This window comes from Cetorhinus maximus, chromosome 17, assembly GCF_964194155.1.
Source record: "Cetorhinus maximus chromosome 17, sCetMax3.hap1.1, whole genome shotgun sequence".
Lineage (NCBI taxonomy): Eukaryota > Metazoa > Chordata > Chondrichthyes > Lamniformes > Cetorhinidae > Cetorhinus > Cetorhinus maximus.
Window position 1 is genome coordinate 104,288,250 of NC_135895.1, and position 19,284 is coordinate 104,307,533.

Below are 19,284 nucleotides of genomic sequence, written 5' to 3' on the forward strand. Positions count from 1 at the left end.
GCCTAGCTGATTCGCTCGCCTGCCAACAGTAAGGTTGGACGGGCGGTGCAAAAAGGTTTAAATTAATTGGTTAAGGGTCTTAATAGGCCTCCTAATTGTTGGTTGACGCTTACCCATGCCTGCCGACCAAAATATCGTACGAGTGCGCGATGACGTCGGGATGCTTGCCCAACATCATTGGGCTCTATTTTATGCTCGATAGGGTCTGGCACGTGCCCACCCGCAGGATGTAAAACCCTACTCTGGATATTGTCCAGGCCTCGCTGCATTTGGACATAGACACCTTCAGTGTTTGAGGAGTCGTGAATGGTGCTGAACATTGTGCAATCATCAGCGAACATCCCCACTTCTGACCTTACGATGGGAGGAAGGTCATTGATGACGCAGCTGAAGATGATTGGGCCGAGGACACTACCCTGAGGAACTCCTGCAGTGATGTCCTGGAGACTGACCTCCAACAACCACAGCCCTCTTCCTTTGTGCTAGGTATGACTCCAACCAGAGAGGAGATTTCCCCCTGATTCCCATTGACTCCAGTTTTGCTAGAGCTCCTTGATGCCACACTCGGTCAAATGCGTCCTAGACGTCAAGGGCAGTCACTCTCACCTCACCTCGGGGGTTCAGCTCTTTCGTCCATGTTTGAACCAAGGCTGTAATGAGGTCAGAAGCTGAATGGCTCTGGTGGAACCCAAACTGAGCATCAGTGAGCAGGTTATTGCTAAGCAGGTGCCGCTTGATAGCACTGTTGATGACCCCTTCCATTACTTTACTGCTGATTGAGAGTACACTGATGAGGCGGTAAATGGCTAGGTTGGATTTATCCTGCTTCTTGTGGATAGGACATACCTGGGCAATGTTCCACATAGCCAGGTAGATGCCAGTGCTGTAGCTGTACTGGAACAGCTTGCCTAGGGGCGCAGCAAGTTTTGGAGCACAAGTCTTCAGCACAAGTGCCAGAATATTGTCAGGGCCCATAGCCTTTGCAGTATCCAATGCCTTCAGCTGTTTCTTGATATCATATGGAGTGAATTGAATTGGCGAAGTCTGGCATCTGTGATGCTGGGGACCTCCGGACGTGGCCAAGATGGATCATCCAGCCGGCATTTCTGGCTGAAGGTTGTTGCAAATGCTTCAGCCTATTGTTTGCACTGATGTGCTGGGCTCCCCCATCATTGAGGATGGGGATATTTGTGGAGCCTCCTCCTCCAGTGAGTTGTTTAATTGTCCACCACTATTCACGACTGGATGTGGCAGGATTGCAGAGATTAGATCTGATCCGTTGCTTGTGGGATCACTTAGTTCTGTCTATCACTTGCTGCTTATGCTGTTTGGCATGCAAGTAGTCCTGTGTTATAGCTTCACCAGGTTGACACCTCATTTTTAGTTATGCCTGGTGCTGCTCCTGGCATGCCCTCCTGCACTCTTCATTGAACCAGGGTTGATCCCCTGGCTTGATGGTAATGGTAGAGTGGGGTGCAAGAGGTTACAGATTGCGTTCGAGTACAATTCTGCCGCTGCTGATGGCCCACAGTGCCTCATGGATGCCCAGTCTTGAGCTGCTAGATCTGTTCGAAATCTATCCCATTTAGCACAATGGTAGTGCCACACAACGTGATGGAGGGTATCCTCAATGTGAAGGTGGGACTTCATCTCCACAACGACTGTGTGGTGGTCACTCCTACCAATACTGCCATGGACAGGTGCATCGGCGGCAGGCAGGTTGGTGAGGATGAGCTCAAGTATGTTTTTCCCTCTTGTTGGTTCCTTCATCACCTGCCGTAGACCCAGTCTAGCAGCTATGTCCTTTAGGACTCGGCCAGCTCTGTCAGTAATGGTGCTACTGAGACAGTCTTAGTGATGAACATTGAAGTCCCCCACCCAGAGTACATCTGCGCCCTTGCCACCCTCAGTGCTCCCTCCAAGTGGTGTTCAACACGGAGGAGCACTTATTCATCGGCTGAGGACATGCCAAGACTTCATGGTGTCCGAAGTCAATGTTGAGGACTCCCAGGGTAACTCCCTCTTGACTGTATACCACTGTGGTGACAAACTTCTGCTGGGTCTGACCTGCCGGTGGGACAGGACATTACCAGGGATGGTGATGGTGGTATCGGGGACATTATCTGCAAGGTGTGATTCTGTGAGGATGACTATGTCAGGCTGTTCCTCTGAAGAAAGATCATACAAATTCGAAACCTTAACTCTGTTTCTCTCTCCACAGATGCAGCTAGGCCTGCTGAGTTTTTCCAACATTTTCTGTTTTTTGTTAGCCATAGAAATACTGTGGCTACAAGAGCCAGTCAGAGATTAGGAATCCTGCGGTGAGTAACTCACCTCCTGAGTTCCCAAAGCCTAGCCACCAACTACATGGCACAAGTCAGTAGTGTGATGGAATACTCTCCACTTGCCTGGATGAGCGCAGCTCCCACAACATTCAAGAAGCTTGACACCTTCCAGGACAAAGCAGCCCGCTTAATTGGCACCCCTTCCACTAATATTCACTCCCTCCACCACCAATTCCCAATGGCAGCAGTGTGTACCATCTACAAGATGCACTGCAGGAACTCATTAAGGCTCCTTAGACAGCACCTTCCAAAACAACGATTACTACCATCTAGAAGGACAAGGGCAGCAGACACATGGGAACACCATCACCTGAAAGTTCCCCTCCAAGTCACTCACCATCCTGACTTGGAAATATATCATCGTTCCTTCACTGTCACTGGGTCAAAATCCTGGAACTCCCTCCCTAACAGCGCTGTGGGTGTAACTACACCGCATGGACTGCAGCGGTTCAAGAAGGCATCACTCCCATCACTACAACCTCCTCAAGGGCAATTAGGGATGGGCCATAAATGCTGGCCTAGCCAGTTACGCCCACATCCCATGAATGATTTTTTTAAAAATTGACAATATAAGACTCATGTGCTATTCCTGCACTGGCTTTATCCTTGATGTATTGAGGGAGTGATCACACACTTTCTCTTCTCTTGTCATCTTCTCATAAGGCTTTGGGTAAGTATATCCTTCACAATCCCATTTATGGTCCAGTACCTCCGACTGTTCCTCAAACTCTGTGGGCAGAATTTGACGCCTTGCCCAGCCCGATTGGGTGTAAAGTAGCGTGAGAAGATGGCATTCGTGCATCCTGACATCATTCCGTACACGCTCAATCTTCAGGTCAGCAGACGTGCGCGAGTGTTGGAGCTGCGCCTGCCATCAATTAAGAGGCCACTTAAGGCCATTAAAAACCCAATTGAACCTGATTTTACATTGTCCTTGTGATTTCATTGCACAGGAGAAATAGGCAGGTGGGCAGATCACATTTTGCAAAACCTCATCCAAAGGCTGGATAAAAAGGGTCAGTAGCACTGTCATTGCGAGTAGTGAAGAGTTTAGGAGATAATTTGCTGCTGGTTGCTTATTTGGACTTGACTGCTTCATCTCTGTTCTGAGCTTCAGCCTTAGTATTTCTAGGCTTCATTTCAGGATTCATTGGTATCTCCAAGGCCCCTGGAGGATTCAGACTGTGTGGACCCTTCCAGGTATCAGACAGCCTTCTGTAACCCTGGTAATGAGGATTGTGGTCTCTGCTGGTGGTGCCTCTTCTGAGGAGGAAGAAAGGGGCAGAAGGTGGGGGGAGGCCAGGTGTCCCAATGCAGCTTCCAGGGAGGAACCTGTGGGAGGAGAGGCGCAGGCACAAGGGGCACAGGGCCAACAGGAAGTCCGAGGCGGAAGGGGCTGCAGAAGATGCCACTATCCTGCTGCCAGGGTTTAAAGGCGGTGATGCAGCTACCTCAATATGTCCGAGTGCAATGCCGAAGGAGGCTCCACCTCTCCAGGGAGACTGTGACCTCCATTTGTCAGATGATTGGGCCTGAGATCAGCTCCGACTGTGTGGGTGGAAACCCCATGCCTGTGGCTCTGAAGGTCACAGTGGTCCTTAACTTCTATCACTCCGGCTCATTCCAGGGTTAGTAGGAGATCTTTGTGGAGTCTCCCAATCAGCCGTCCACAGTTGCCTCAAGCTGGTGAGAGAGTCTTTATTCAGGCGGATAGTGACCTTTATGCATTTCCGTACAGATGAGGCCAGCCAGGCGGAGTGAGCCAGAGGCTTTGCAGCGATTGCTGACATCCCCCCGTGTCCAGGGTGCAATCGACCGCAAACATGTGGCCATCAAGGCGCCAGCGGGTGAGTCGGGTGCCTTTGTCAACAGGAAGGGCTTCCACTCCATGAACGTGCAGATAGTGTGTGATCACAGGATGCAGATTCTACAAGTCTGTGCAAGGTATCCAGGCAGCTCCCATGATGCTTACATCCTCAGACACTTCCAGGTGCCAAGGCTATTCAGTGCTCCAGCCTGATTGGATGGATGGTTGCTGGGTGACAAGGGCTATCCGTTGAAAAGGTGGCTTATGATGCCTCCCTGCCACCCAAGAACAGAGGCAGAGGAGTGTTATAATAGGAGTCACGCCTCCACAAGGGCAGTGATAGAGAGGACCATAGGACTTCTGAAGATGCGCGTCTGATACCTGGACTGTTCTTGGGGAGCACTACAATATCCCCTAGAGTGGGTGTCACTGATAGTGGTTGCATGCTGCGCTCTCCACAATCTGAAACTGGCAAGGGGGAACCCATTGGAGGATGAGGTTTTTGCTGCAGCTCCACAGGCCACAGAGGATGAATCCAGTTGTGAGTCAGAAGAGGAACATGGTGAGGAGAACACTGAGGGCATGGAGACAGACCTCTGTATCCTTCAGTGAGGCAGGGATACCAGGGACGCCTTGATCCAACGCTCCTTCAGCTAGGCTGCCAAAGACCTGCTTCCACCTCATGCCAGGGCTGCTGCCTCCATCGAGGATGTTTGAAATGATCCTTTCATTTGAATCCAAAGTTTACCAGGTGCCTGTGCAACAAAGTTTAAAGACACTCACGTCCTGCATTACACACTGGCGTACCCCACACCAAAACAATACAAAGGTGAAGCATACTCAGGCCATTACGACTAAAACAAAATTTATCTCATTTTGACAATCCAAAATAATTAACATAGCCTTCTCTGGCCTTCAATCCCAGACCAGTAAACATGAACAAAACATTACATGAGAGAAGATCACCTGTGACCAGTCCTTCTTGTGCTCATGGTGCCTTAACCTTACATTTGCGAGTGATATGTCTTAGTGCCCCCACCTTCACTGGCAGTGGCATTGGAGGCAGCCTGCTAACTCTGCTGTCTTTGCGGCCTTGATGACCTTGGCAGTCATCCTCTGGCCAGTGGAGCCTGTGTTGGCCCTGCTTGGGAGGGAATGGCCAGTGCCATAGTTGGCATCTCCTCAGTCATTGCAGCCTCATCAGATGCCACGGTCACTGGCAGAGTGGCAGAGGAGCTGCTGCCATCATCCAGAATGCCCTGAGAGGAGACTGCGCAGCTCATGCATCAATGTGAGGTCGCTCTGGGCCTCCCTGCTCACCATTGATGGACGGGCACCTAGCTGGGACACTGGGTGCTTCATCCATCTCCCACACTGACACTGATCACCTGAGGTCATTACCTGTGTGAGGGCTTGCAGGTCCAAGCGCAACCTCAGGAACCCCTGATTCTGTCCCTGGAGCTGCCTCTCCATGAGAGTCACTACTCTCTCAATGGAGGAGGCAGTGAGCTCGGCCATGAGGGTAAACGCAGTGCTTAAGCTCCACATGGACTGCTCCACAACAGAGACTGTGGCACTCAGACCCTTGTGGATCCCCACCAGATCCTTCCACACATCCCGCTGGACATCCAGCATCTGCTGCCTAATGGACAACTCCAGGGCTCATCATCTGCCTTTGTCTCAGCACCGCCCTGGTCTCCAGCAATCCTCCGACTGCCGGCGCCCTGCTTCTGCCTGCTCCTCAATCAAGTATGAAGTACCCTCGTGACTGTGCTCCAGCATTCTAGCCAAGGGGCTAGTATCTGCGCTGATGCCTGGTTCAGAGAGTGGGTGTGATGCAGGTACACCTAAAGCCCAGTGGTCCCCTGTCATCAAGGGTGGCTCTTCGGGGTCCTGCGAGTGAGTGCCTGCTGGTGAATCTAAGGGAGAACAATGACATGTTGTTAGTTTAAGTCATCACACAGTCACTGTGCATGCCAGGCACCCTGGTGAGACAATGGGGATCTGCATCATGGTGCCATCATCTTTCAATGATCAATGGGGAATCCAGTTTTGAGGTTCCCACTAATGATGAGACTACACAAGAATGTTTGCACCATCTGAAACTCTCACCTCTGTGCACTGCAATCTTATCTTTGTCTGACACCCCAGTCTCTCCATGGCTGGTAGACCGAGGTGTGTGGCGCCTCTCCAGCTCCAAGGGGTCCTGCTCAAATATGGTCAGGATTGGGAGGTTTGGGGGGCCTCAGCCTGTCTAGAGCTTTCAATGTTGTTATGGGCCATCTTATCCTGAAAGGACAGAGGAGCATTGATTAGTCCGCTCTCTACCTGCATTCCTATTGTAGCCTGGCCAACCCCAGCTGAGGAACACCCCGCAGGGCACATCTGAGTCGTGGCCCTCGAGGCACAAGGCACTCAGTCCAAGCAGCCAGGCTCACCCCCTTGACCAGCGCTGGCGTCACTGACAGTTGGCACTCAGACTCTAACCCCCTGAGCTCCACTGGGGGTCGGCCAGACCTTAACACTTCACCACACTGTCCCATGCCAACACGGTACTCACCCTTCCCGAGCGCAGCAGGTCATTAAACCTTTTGCGGCACTGCACCCATGTGCGCCGTACAACGTAGTTGCTGCTGACCTGCACTGCCACCTCCTCCCAAGCTCTTTTTGTTAAGTGTGGTGGCCTCCTCCTTCCACCTCTGGGCACAAGGCCGTCCCTCCTGGCAGCCACCTCCTCCAGGAGGCACTTTATCCAAAAACCAGGGTGGGGGGGGCTGAGTGCCCACCCAACCTGCCCTCCTGCCTGGCGTCTCCAGCCGCACTTGAGGTCATAACTTTGGTGTTCAGAACGCTGCAAACATGTTCTTCCCTGGCAGCTTTCAACGAGCTGCCTGTGCCGTTTTTAAACCAGCCGCCGGGTCATCACTGGACCCAGCACCCGACAGGCCCTCGCCCCCGCCCGGACCTTCCCGACCATTGGGAAGACGGGTTTCATGCTGGGCAGGCCTTCATTGGCCAGCTAGCGTGGAACTGCGGTTGGGGGCTGATTGTGGACAGCGGCCAGTTTGCCGACCGGTCGCGGCCCACCGATCAGGCCTGCCCGCTAAGAGTAAAATTCAGGCCTGTGACTTTGAGCTTGGAATGACAGACAATTGTGGGAATGATGTGTTCAGATCACTGCAGTGATAGGCACTTTATTTATCTCTTTAGCGTGAGAATGGAGTGCAATCACAGCACTTTAAAAAAACATTTAGGGTAGTTTTCAGAATATTGCTTCATTTCGAGATAGTAAATGTAATTTTTTAACAATGACGTGTTGAGGCAGCAGAATAGCAATCCGAGCACATTGATCTTGTCAGTGACTAAAAACATGACCAGACAACTTCCTGTTTCATAAGCAGTTCCTCAGAATTGTCCTTTTTTTCACTTCAGCTCATATTTAACAATATATTATAATTTATTTTATATTTTGGACCTTAAGGAGAAACATGCTTCAATGACAGCCCATTGACTCTAAAATTGCCAACAAAGTGACCCTGCAACAATCTACCAAATTAAATATCTTTATTTGAAAGGGAAATCACATTTTTGAGGTTTTTTAAAATTAAAAAATGAAAGCAGGACAGTTCTAAAGGTGTGTGCATGCTGTAGGGGTGCGGGGTGGAGGGAGAGGCACATGTAACCAAAGGACATATGTAGATTTAATGGGCTATAGAACTAGAGAGGGGTGAGGAGAGATATGTTAACATGACGAGTTATTATGATCTGGAATCCACTGGCTGAAAGTGCAAAGAAAGCAGATTCAATGGTAACCTTGAGAAAGAAATTGGATACATGCTTGAAAAAGGAATATTTGCAGGGTGATGGGGAAAAAGCAGGAGACTGTGAGTTAAACCAAGGTTGCAGCAGGGACGAGAAGCAACCATCTGATCCCTTATTTACATATGCAAATGTGCTAATGCCTGCTCCAGGTGTGGGTAAATGATGCCTCTGGTTTGTCTATTCCTAATAGGTCAGGGTGGCAAACCTCTGCAGGGATGCGTGCACTTGCTTTCTGCTTGCCATTTTAGTGAGACCACAAATAGGCCAGGATTTCCCACTCCAGACCTCAGTCCGGTGGCAGGCGTGGGAAGTCGGAGGGACTCCCGCTGGAGAGCTGGGCAGGTGAGCACGTCAAATTGTGCGCTGCTCACCTAATTAATTCTGCCGCTGGGAGGATTACATCGCACCGCGTGGCGGGGCGGGCTGGAAATTGCGCGCCCCGCCATCATGTCCATGCGCCATGTAATTCATCGTGCCAGGAGCCTAGGACATCCAGATCGCTTCCAGAAAGCAGCAAGCACTGGCCCCACGGTTCAGTGATGCTTCTCTGGAGACTCTCCTCCAGGCCGTGGGTGACAGGAGGGATGTTCTCTTTCCTAGAGACGGGAGCAGGAGGCCCACACAACTCATCACACGGCCTGGGAGGTGGTCTCCAGGGTGATCAATGCCACAGGGGTACAGAGGAGGACCACCCTGTACAGGAAGTGCATGAATGACTTAATCTGTGCCATCAGGGTAAGTAAGCCCTCTACTGTCTATATTCACCTTACCATTTTCTAAATCTGCTATGAAACATGGGTGTCAATGGCAAGGCCAGCATCTGTGCTGCACACCCCTAAAAGCCCTGCAGAAGTGCTGCCTTATTACCCCACTGCAGCCCATATGGTTTGCTGGTAGCGTGGCAACTGCAGGTTGCTGACCCAGCTACACTGAGGGCATAACCATTTGGGTAGAGTGGGGTGGGGGGGGGGCGTTGGAGTAGAGGGCAACTTGCAGAAGCTGCTGATGCCACGACTCTGCTGCCCCTGTCCTTCCAGCTGCTCAAGCTCACAGGTTTGGAGGGGGCTGCCAAGGTAGCCTTGGGGACCAGCAGCAGTGCATCTTTCCCATTGCACTGAATGTTGAGGGTGCTGGATGGGTTATTCAATCAAGTGGCCTGCTTTGCCCTGCTTTGCCCTGCTTTGCCCTGCATGGTGTCCAGCTTCCTGAACTGTTGCAGCTACACTTATTCAGGCAAGTGGACAATATTTTCTCAAACCCCTCACTTGTACATTGCAGATTGTGGACATGATTTGGGGAGTCACGGGGTCGCTCCTCAGCCATCGAATTAGCAGCATGTGACCTGCTCCTGCATCAGAAGTGCTGACAATCCATCTAGCTATCTTTATGCAGGAGAAGACAGCTCACAATAGGCGAGAGAGGAAGAAGACGGGAAGGGGCATGCCTGACATCTGGCCCCTCACACAATTGGAGCAATGAGCTGCTGGACTGGTAGGGGAGGACCGTGACTGCATGTGTCACCGGTGATGTCGGCCTCCCTCAAGCATCCATAGAAACATAGAAACTTGGAGCAGGAGTAGGCCATTCGGCCCTTCGAGCCTGCTCCACCATTCATCATGATCATGGCTGATCATCCAATTCAATAGCCTGCTCCCGCTTTCTCCCCATTTCCTTTGATCCCTTTCGCCCCAAGAGCCATATCTAACTCCTTCTTGAAAACATACAATGTTTTGGCCTCAACTACTTTCTGTGGTAGCAAATTCCACAGGCTCACCACTCTCTGAGTGAAGAAATTTCTCCTCATCTCAGTCCTAAATGGTCTACCCCGTATCCTCAGACTGTGACCCCTGGTTCTGGACTCCCCTACCATCAGGAACATCCCTCCTGCATCTACCCTGTCTGGTCCTGTTAGAATTTTATAGGTTTCTACGAGATCCCCCCTCATCCTTCTGAACTCCAGCGAATATAATCCCAACCGACTCAAAATCTCTCCTCATATGTCAGTCTCGCCATCCCAGGAATCAGTCTGGTAAACCTTCGCTGCACTCCCTCTATAGCAAGTACATCCTTCCTTAGATAAGGAGACCAAAACTGCACACAATATTCCAGATGTGGCCTCACCAAGGACTTGTACAATTACAGCAAGACATCCCTGCTCCTGTACTCGAATCCTCTCACTATGAAGGCCAACAGATCATTTGCCTTCTTTACCATCTGCTGCACCTTCAGCGACTGGTGTACGAGGACACCCAGGTCTCTTTGCATATTCCCCTCTTTCAATTTATAACCATTCAGATAACAATCTGCTTTCCTGTTTTTGCTACCAAAGTGGATAACCTCACATTTATCCACATTATATTGCATCGGCCATGCATTTGCCCACTCACTCAGCTTGTCCAAATTACACTGAAGCATTTCTGTATCCTCCTCACAGCTCACCCTCCCATCCAGCTTTGTGTCATCTGCAAATTTGGAGATTTTACATTTAGTTCCCTCATCTAAATCATGAATACATATTGTGAATAGCTGGGGTCCCAGCACCGATCCCTCCTGTACCCCACTCATTACTGCCTGCCATTTGGAAAAAGACCCGTTTATTCCTACTCTTTGTTTCCTGTCTGCCAATCAGTTTTCTATCCATCTCAATACACTACCCCTAATCCCATGTATTTTAATTTTACACGCTAACCTCTTATGTGGGACTTTGTTGAAACCTTCTGAAAGTCCAAATAAACCACATCCACTGGCTCCCCCTCATCAACTCTACTAGTTACATCCTCGAAAAATTCTAGTAGATTTCTCAAGCATGATTTCCCTTTCATAAATCCATGCTGACTCTGTCTGATTCTGCCACTGTTTTCCATGTGCTCAGCTATTAAATCTTTTATAATGGACTCTAGAATTTTTGCCACTACCGACGTCGGGCTGACTGGTCTATAATTCCCTGTTTTCTCTCTACCTCCCTTTTTAATAGTGGGGTTACATTAACTACCCTCCAATCTGTAGGAACTGTTCCAGAGTCTATAGAATCTCAGAAGATGACCACTAATGCATCCACTATTTCTAGGGTCACTTCCTTAAGTACTCTGGGGTGTAGATTATCAAGCCCTGGGGATTTATCGGCCTTCAATCCCATCAATTTCCCTAACACCATTTCCCTACTAATACTGATTTCTTTCAGTTCCTCCCTCTCGCTAAACCTGTGTTCCCCAACATTTCTGGTATGTTATTTGTGTCCTCCTTTGTGAAGACAGACCCAAAGTATGTATTTAGTTGGTCAGCCATTTCTTTGTTCCCCATTATAAATTCCCTTGTTTCCAGTGAGGATGCTTAACCCTGTAAGTCACTTTTTCTCTCCTCTTTCCATTTTAGGTGCCAGCAGGAAGACAGTGAGGTCAGCTCCCGCACCTGAACTCAGCCGCAGCCTCAGAAGAGGACGAGGACGAGGACAGGGACAACTTTTCACCTGTAGAGCCATCACACCATTCACCTGCACCCTCCGCCAGTCCAAAGACACACACCTCAGCAGCTCATAGATCTAGTTTAAGCTCGGGCTCACACTCTGGAGCTCACCGCACAGGCACGTGTCCACAGCAGGAGGAGACAGTGACAGCCAACGTCGCCTGCGCTCAGAGAACTCCTGGAGAAGAGGCCCCTGCTAAGCCTGAGTCGGATGATGAGCCTCTGGAAGCGGTCATGGAGAAGATGCTGGAGAATCAGAGAGACACGGGGAAGAGGTGTCAGAGGCCCTCAAAGGAGTGGAACATGAGGCAGAGGAGTGAATCTGTGTGCTCTCTGATGTGGTGGCCAAGACATGTCAGTGCATTAAAGTCTCCATTGGGAGGATGGCTGATGCCATGGAGATCCTGGTCCAGCAGAACGCCTAGTTTCTGTCGGGGATACGCTTAGACCTGCACTCCATCACTGTAGTTATGGGTAAGCTCTTGCAGGGGCAACACGAGAGGGTGATGGGGCACCTCGACCTCCCTCCAGTTGCCCCTTCTCCATAAAGAGTCAGGGAGGGGCCTTGGACACCCAAAGGGAAGAGGAGCGTCATGCAGACATCCCTGAGACTTCCACCCAGGACTCTCTACAGGTGTCCAGCATTCCAAGTGCCCTCTGAGACCATTGAGGGTACACATGTCCAGAGCAGGGAACCCAAAGGAAGCCGGGGCCCTCCTGGCCTTGGGCCTCCTGAGGACACCCGCCAAAGTCATCAGAGACAAGGGGGCAGAGTGGTCAGTAGGCTGCCTCCACCCCTGCTGCAGAACGTCATGGAAGTACTTAGTAGTGGTAGGGTAAGAAAAATTATAAGTTCGCATTGGTGGCATGGGTGTACAATCATTGGATATAGTTATTGCACCTTTGTAAATATATGAATCATTTCACTTCATAGAGGTCTCCTGGGTTTGTCTTGCTGCTACTTGTGTTATTGCCTGTGTGGACTCCACCTGACTTCCGGGGGGCCCCAAGGCTGCGTCTATATTCCCCTGAACCAGGACTGCACATGGAGGCATCACTCTTTGCAACGGCTCATGCGAGCCATATGCGAGAAGCCTCCCAGTCACTCTATTCCCTTTCCCTCCACTGCCCTTTGGATCCTATAGAGAGACCTTTGCCTTGTCAGGATAGATAATCAGGGTTCTCCTTCAGTTGTCCAGGTGGGTTGACCTCCAGCTCCGCCTACCGAATGACTGTCCTCCTACCTAGCATTTTTTCTGTTGGAAGTTGAGGGCGTCGACACCCTGATCTGCCCTTGAATGAAGATGGTGGACGCCACATTCCAAACTGTTTCCGACACCTTCTACCTTCCTCCTGTAACCCACCCTCCACCGGGAGACAATCTCTGCTGCTCGAAAAACGAAAAGGCATGGTGGGATCATTACTGCAACGATTCAGAAATCAATCTGTCACCGATGTGGGGGTAACCATGTACCAGAAACCTGCAGATTTAAGGAGGAAGAATGCTATTACTGCCACAAAGAGGGCACATAATGAAGCAATGCAGGGCGACATTGAGACAGCCCATAAGACAGCAGACCAAGATGATTAAAGTGCATAATATAACAGAACCAGAAGCTGCTGATACTGATATCTATTCCCTATACAATGTCACAGCAGTAAAAACACCACCATTCAAGTGAATGGGAAGCCTCTAGTTAGGGAGGTAGACACAGGAGCCTCGACCACAGTGGTGGGAGAACACACATTTAAATACCTAAATGAAAGTCACTGAATCTGGAGCAAACCATGGCACAATGAAGACATACCCTGGAGAGTCAAAATGAGTAAAGGGCATCGCCATTGTACCTGTGTCCTATAGGTAACAAACAACCCAGCTTCCAGTGATCATAGCAACAGGTGGAGAACCTAATCTTCTGAGCTGCAATTGGTTACAAAAAATTAAGCTCAACTAGCCAGAGATGTTTCAAGTGAGAACAGGAGGAATTCATGAACTGTTAAGGAAGTACAATAACGTATTTCATGATGAATCGGGAAAGATAAAAGTCTTACAATCAAAAATGTATGTAGATCCAGAGGCAACACCCCGGTTCTTTAAGGCCAGATGTGTTCCTTATGCCCTAAAGGGAAAGGTGGATGCAGAATTGTGCTGCTTAGAGAAGCTAGGCATCAATCAGCCAGTCCAATTTTCGGAGTGGGCTGTGCCCATAGCCCCTGTGGTGAAACCAGATCAAACTATTCACATTTGCGGAGATTACAAATTAACTGTGAACAAGGCTGCTAAATTAGACAAATATCCGATCCCATGGTTTGAAGATTTGTACGTTAGGCTAGCTGGAGGAAAATCCTACATCAAACTGGACATGAGCCTTGCACACCTACAGCTAGAGCTGGACAGCACATCTAAAAGGTATGTAACCATCAACACACACAAGGGCCTGTACCAATATACACACCTGTCCTTTGTTGTATCATCTGCCTGTGCAATCTTCCAAAGGACCATGGAAAGTCTACTGCAAGGGCTTCCCTGAGTAGTAGTGCACCTGGATGATGTCCTGATCACAGGATCAACAGAAGCCAAACATTTGGCCAACCTAGAAGAGGTCTAAGAAGATTTTTGGAAGCTGGTGTACCATTGAAGAAAGAGAAATGTACATTCCAAGTGCCAGAAGTCACTACTTGGGTCATTGAGCGGATGCCCAGGGGTTTTGTCCAGTAAAGAAAAAAGTCAGGGCAATCAAAGAGGCACCCTCTCCTACCAGTGTCACTGATATCAAGTCTTTTTTGGGCATGATAAATTATTATAGTCGCTTCTTGCCAAACTTGTAAACAGTATTAGTACTTCTACACTTATTATTGAAAAAGAACCATTTTTTGTCATGGAAGGTGCAACAACAAGAAGCCTTTGTAAAAGTTAAGAAGCTATTTCACTCACCATGTCTACTCATACATTATGACCCATCAAAAGAATTAATACTAACCTGTGACGCCCCTCCTTACAGTGTGGGAGCTATGTTGTCACACAGGATGGAAGATAGTTCTGAAAGGCCAATTGGCTATGTCTCCACAGCCATCTCTGCAAACAAGAAGGTTTATTCACAACTTGAAAATGAAGGTTTATCAGTAATATTTGGAGTTCAGGAATTCCACCAGTACCTGCGTGGATGACATTTCACCATCGTGTCCGATCATAAACCATTAATGAACTTGTTAAGTAAGGATAAAACCATTCTGCCAATAGCCTTAGTGATACAGTGGGAGAATCTCACCGCTCTAACCAAATTAGAAAACCACCTCAGAAACTTAATCTTTAATCACATGACCTGTGTATATATGTAAATGTTGTCGATTAAAATGTTCTTTGTAAATAAGAAATGTAAAAAAATTAAAGAATTCAACATTGGGCTTTGAGTACACCTTTATGCATCGTCCTGGTGTTCATATTGCAAATGCAGACACACTCAGTTGTCTTCCGTTACCAGATAGCTCTGTACATGTTCCAATGCCACAAGAAGTTGTGGTTTTGCTGAATTCCTTGGACTCTTCACCTGTGTATACGAAGCAAGTAAAGGATTGGACAACTAGGGATCCAATTTTGTCAAAAGTCCAAGACCAGGTATTGCAAGGATGGTCGAATTCACCAATATCTAAAGGGATAAGACCATTCCATGCCCGTAAAACAGAATTAAGCTGTCAAGATGGAATCTTGCTGTGGGGATTAAGAGTCATCGTCACTTTGCAAGGAAGAGAACCACTCTTAACAGAGCTTCACAGTGCACATCCAGGCATTTTGGAGATAAAGATGCTTGCGTGAGGCTATGTCTGGTGGCCAGGCATAGACATTGACATTGAAAGCATGGTCAAGCACTGTCTCCAGTTTCAGCAACAACGGACATTGCCTGTTTCAGCTCCACTGCATCCGTGGAAGTGGCCTGGTTGACCCTGGGTTAGATTACATATAGACTCCGTAGGTCCATTTTTAGGTACCATGTTTTTATTGGTCAGCGATGTGCATTCTAGGTGGATGGATGTGTATGAAGTTAGATCACTGACATCATGTGCAACTGTTGAAAATCTGCGCCGATGTTTAGTATACATGGCCTACCAGAAGTCATTGTTTCAGATAACAGTACTGTCTTCACTAGTACAGAATTTCAGAGATTCATGAGTTTAAATGGAATTAAACACGTTAAAACAGCGCCATATCATCTCTCATCCAATGGGTTAGCTGCAAGAACAAAGCAAACTTTCAAATCAGAAACTCGACTCTCATGTTTTCTTAATTATTGTATGCTCCTCATGTAACTACGTGTTCAACACTGTCTGAATCACTGATGAAACGCCATCTTTGTACAAGGTTAAGTTTGGTGCTTCCAAACTTAGAGGGGAAGGTAGAGAAGAATCAGAGTAGACAGAAATTGAATCATGATATTCATAGCAAGGCTTGAAGATTTATTATGGGAGATACAGTTTTCATGTGGAATTTTGCAAATGGTCCTAGCTGGGTTCCTGGTATAATTGTCTCTGAAACAGGACCTTTGTCATTCCAAGTAGAAGTGGGAGACAGGATTGTTGGAAGACATGTGGATCATCTAAAGAGTAGAGAGGCATTCCAACAACCAGCTATTCCATCTGTAATTGACGTCGAACCTTTAATCCCTGAGGTGACAGATCGACTTAGGATAGACATGCCTGATGTCTCTGTTGAATTATCTAATACTGAGCTGCCACTGTTTAAGGATGTGCCTGATGCTGCAGTTCCTGATCATGTCGATCCAGTGGGAGAATCTCACTGCTCTAACTGAATTAGAAAACCACCTCAGAGACTTAATCTTTAATCACATGACCTGTGTATGTATGTATATGTTGTGGGTTAAAAGATTCTTTGTAAATTAGAAAAGTAAAAAAATTAAAGGGGGAGGAAATGTAATGATTGTAGGTATAACCTTTCCTAATGCCTTTATGGGGCCACATGATTGTTCTGATGAATGAGCCCTAAGTGCGGGTAATCTTAGGGGCAGTGGACCTTGTTCAAGCATGTAGCTTCTAAAAGAGCTCTGTAATAAAGTTATCTGTTTCAAGTAAGAAACTTGTCCAGTACATCAATTTATTACAAGAGATATGTCGAAAGGCTGAGACGAGGTAGCTGGAACAGAATAAGACTGGTGTGGAGTATAAACAGCAGCACAGGCTAGATATGATGAATGGCATGTTTCTGTACTGTATATTTGATATGATTAAATGTATCATTTTACTGTTTTGGAGCCCTTGCAGGGCACAAAGGGTTGCTGCATTTTCTGTATTACAACAGTACTTGATTGGTTCTAAAGTGCTCTATGATGTCCTGAGGTTGCAAAAGGTGCTATATAGTTGTGTCCTCTTACACTTTTTAATCCAAATGTTTACGGTCAATTTCAAGGGCATATAGATCTTTGCACATTTGAAATCAACTTGCAAAGTAGAGACTGAAATATATCAGTTTTGTGGCATAGCCTTTAATCATTTCCAAGGTTGCTGCCTGGGCTGGAGGGTCTGAGCTATGAGGGAAGATTGGATAGGCTGGGGTTGTTTTCCTTGGAGCAGCGAATGTTGAGAGGGAACCTGTTAGAGGTGTATAAGATTATGAGGAGCATAGATAGGGGGGATAGGAAGGCACTTTTTCCATTAGTAGAGGGGTCAGTAACCAGGGGGCACAGATTTAAGGTAAGAGGTAGAAGGCTAAGAGGGGAGTTGAGGAAAAATATTTTTCACCCAGAGAGTGGTGGGAGTCTGGAGCTCACTGCCTGAAAGGGCGGTTGAGTCAGAAACACTCGTAACATTTAAGAAGTATTTAGATATTCATTTGCATTGCCATAGCCTCCAGGGCTATGGGCCAAGCACTGGAAAATGGGATTAGTGTAGTCAGATTTTTGTTAACCGGTGCGGACATGATGGGCCAAATGGCCTCCTTCTGTTCTGTAAACATCTATGAGTCTATGAATCTATGAGTAATTTCCTTTCGGGTGGTTTTGGATTTCTCATAAAATGGGATCTTTCTTTGTTCTAACAGAAACTTTAGTTGAACAACAAGCCAAGTATAGTTGAGACACGGTTGGACATTCTCGATTTTGACAGAGACACACTCAAAGGTTCATATGTAGGTTTATGCTCAGGAGTTGCGGGGAGATGTGCTACTAACCAGAACTAAGGTGCATCAAAGTGATGGTGTGTGGATTTAATGGCTGCTAGATTAATTACTTCAAAAATAACAATTAACTTTGTATAGTTAAAGAAGTTTATTCTGAGAGGTGTGACTGAAACATCAGAGGAAAGGTTTTACTTTTAAGAATGTACTCTGGAAGATCTCACACTGACTGCCTCCTGATTGGGCCCTGTAGAACAGTTGATGATGTTCGCAGGTTATAATATGGAAGAGATTTAACTGCTGCTATAAACCCATAAGAGGAGATTTGACTAGTTTATTTACATTGTGTAACTCTGAAATTTAAAAATGTCCTTAAACCCTGCCAAACAGTTTTGTTACATATTATGAGGGAGGGTCTTCAAGGCTGTAGGATAAGTAGAAACTTGAAATGGCACAAAATGGAACTGTTTGTACAGATTACATAAACCTCAAATTACAACCCACCTCCCTCTTTAATTCACCTACAGGAATGATAATTCAGATCAGTAATCATTCGTTATCATCAAACATTTCTTGCTATGCCTACAGAATGTCCTTCGAGGATGAAGTTATCCTGTTATTTTTCAGTGCCGTGAGTCCCATAATGCTCAAGTCAAGTCCTTGTTTGCTCCAAAGTGCATTGTTGCTACATAAAACCAAAGACATTTATAGCACAGAAGGATGCCATTTAGTCTGTCGTGTCTTTGTTGGCCGAAATAGATCGATCTAGCTTAATCCCACGTTTCAGCTCTTGGCCTGTAGCCTTTCCCTTTACGGCACTTCAAGAGTACAGCCAAGTGTTTCTGAAATGTGTTGAGGGTTTCTGCCTCTATCACTCCCTGAGGCAGTGAATTCTAGATCCCCACCACCCTCTGGGTGAAAAACATTTCTCCTCAACTTCCCTCTAATCCTTCTGCCAATTATTTTATGTCTGTCCCTTTTGGATATTGGCCTCTTTGCTAAGGGAACAAGGTATTCCCTATCCAAACTCTTTAAATTCATCATAATTTTATACACCTCAATTAAACCTCCCTTCAGCCTCCTCTGTTCCAATGTACACCACCAGCCCCTCCACCTCTCCCTCATGACCCCTTGTCACACCATATAGTTCAACACCTGAAGTAACCTCAATGGTTGGGATTTGTTGAAAGGGGTCAAGAATCCTTTGGACCTCTAGGGAACACCATGACCCTTCGGATGTGTGTAGGTAGATGGAGCAGTGCTCTGGCTTCCAGAGTGAGATTCGGAGCCTGCAGTATAATTCAGCTACTGGCCTCTGCTAGACAAACCACACAGCCACCAGTCTGAGACATGTGTGGGGACAATTGAAACCCAACCTAACCATTGGGATAGTGACGGGATTGAATGCAGTGATGATTTTAAACCCTGCTAGATTTTACTCTCCAGCATTGGACTGGGAGTAAAACTGGCATTCCACCCAATCCCAAAGATTTCCTGCTCACCCAGTTAGGTTAAAATCAGCTCTACAGTCCTGCTTATACAAAATGTCAAAGTCCCTGGGACAGAAGAAGTGGTGGGATAAGTGAGCATAGGTGCTACTTTATTCCATCCTTTATATCAAAAGCACTTAGCAACCCTGTTTCATTGCAAATGCTAAAATGAAACATGATGCAGTGTCGTGCGCATTGGCTGAATCCAATGCTGCATTTATAGTGTTGTTATTG

General features: G+C 47.4%; 1 long non-coding RNA gene across 2 annotated transcripts in view; it reads left to right on the forward strand.

Annotated features, from left to right (window-relative positions):
- The window catches only part of LOC144692793 (uncharacterized), a 31,439-nt gene that overhangs the window by 6,624 nt on the left and 5,531 nt on the right, over window positions 1–19,284 (forward strand). The window contains exons 1-2 of one of the 2 annotated variants that reach the window (XR_013579395.1): window positions 16,181–16,287; window positions 17,486–17,564. This is a non-coding gene — a long non-coding RNA (uncharacterized LOC144692793). Of the gene's footprint in view, window positions 1–16,180; window positions 16,288–17,485; window positions 17,565–19,284 lie in introns of those variants that run through there. The other variant, XR_013579394.1, reaches the window with a different exon arrangement.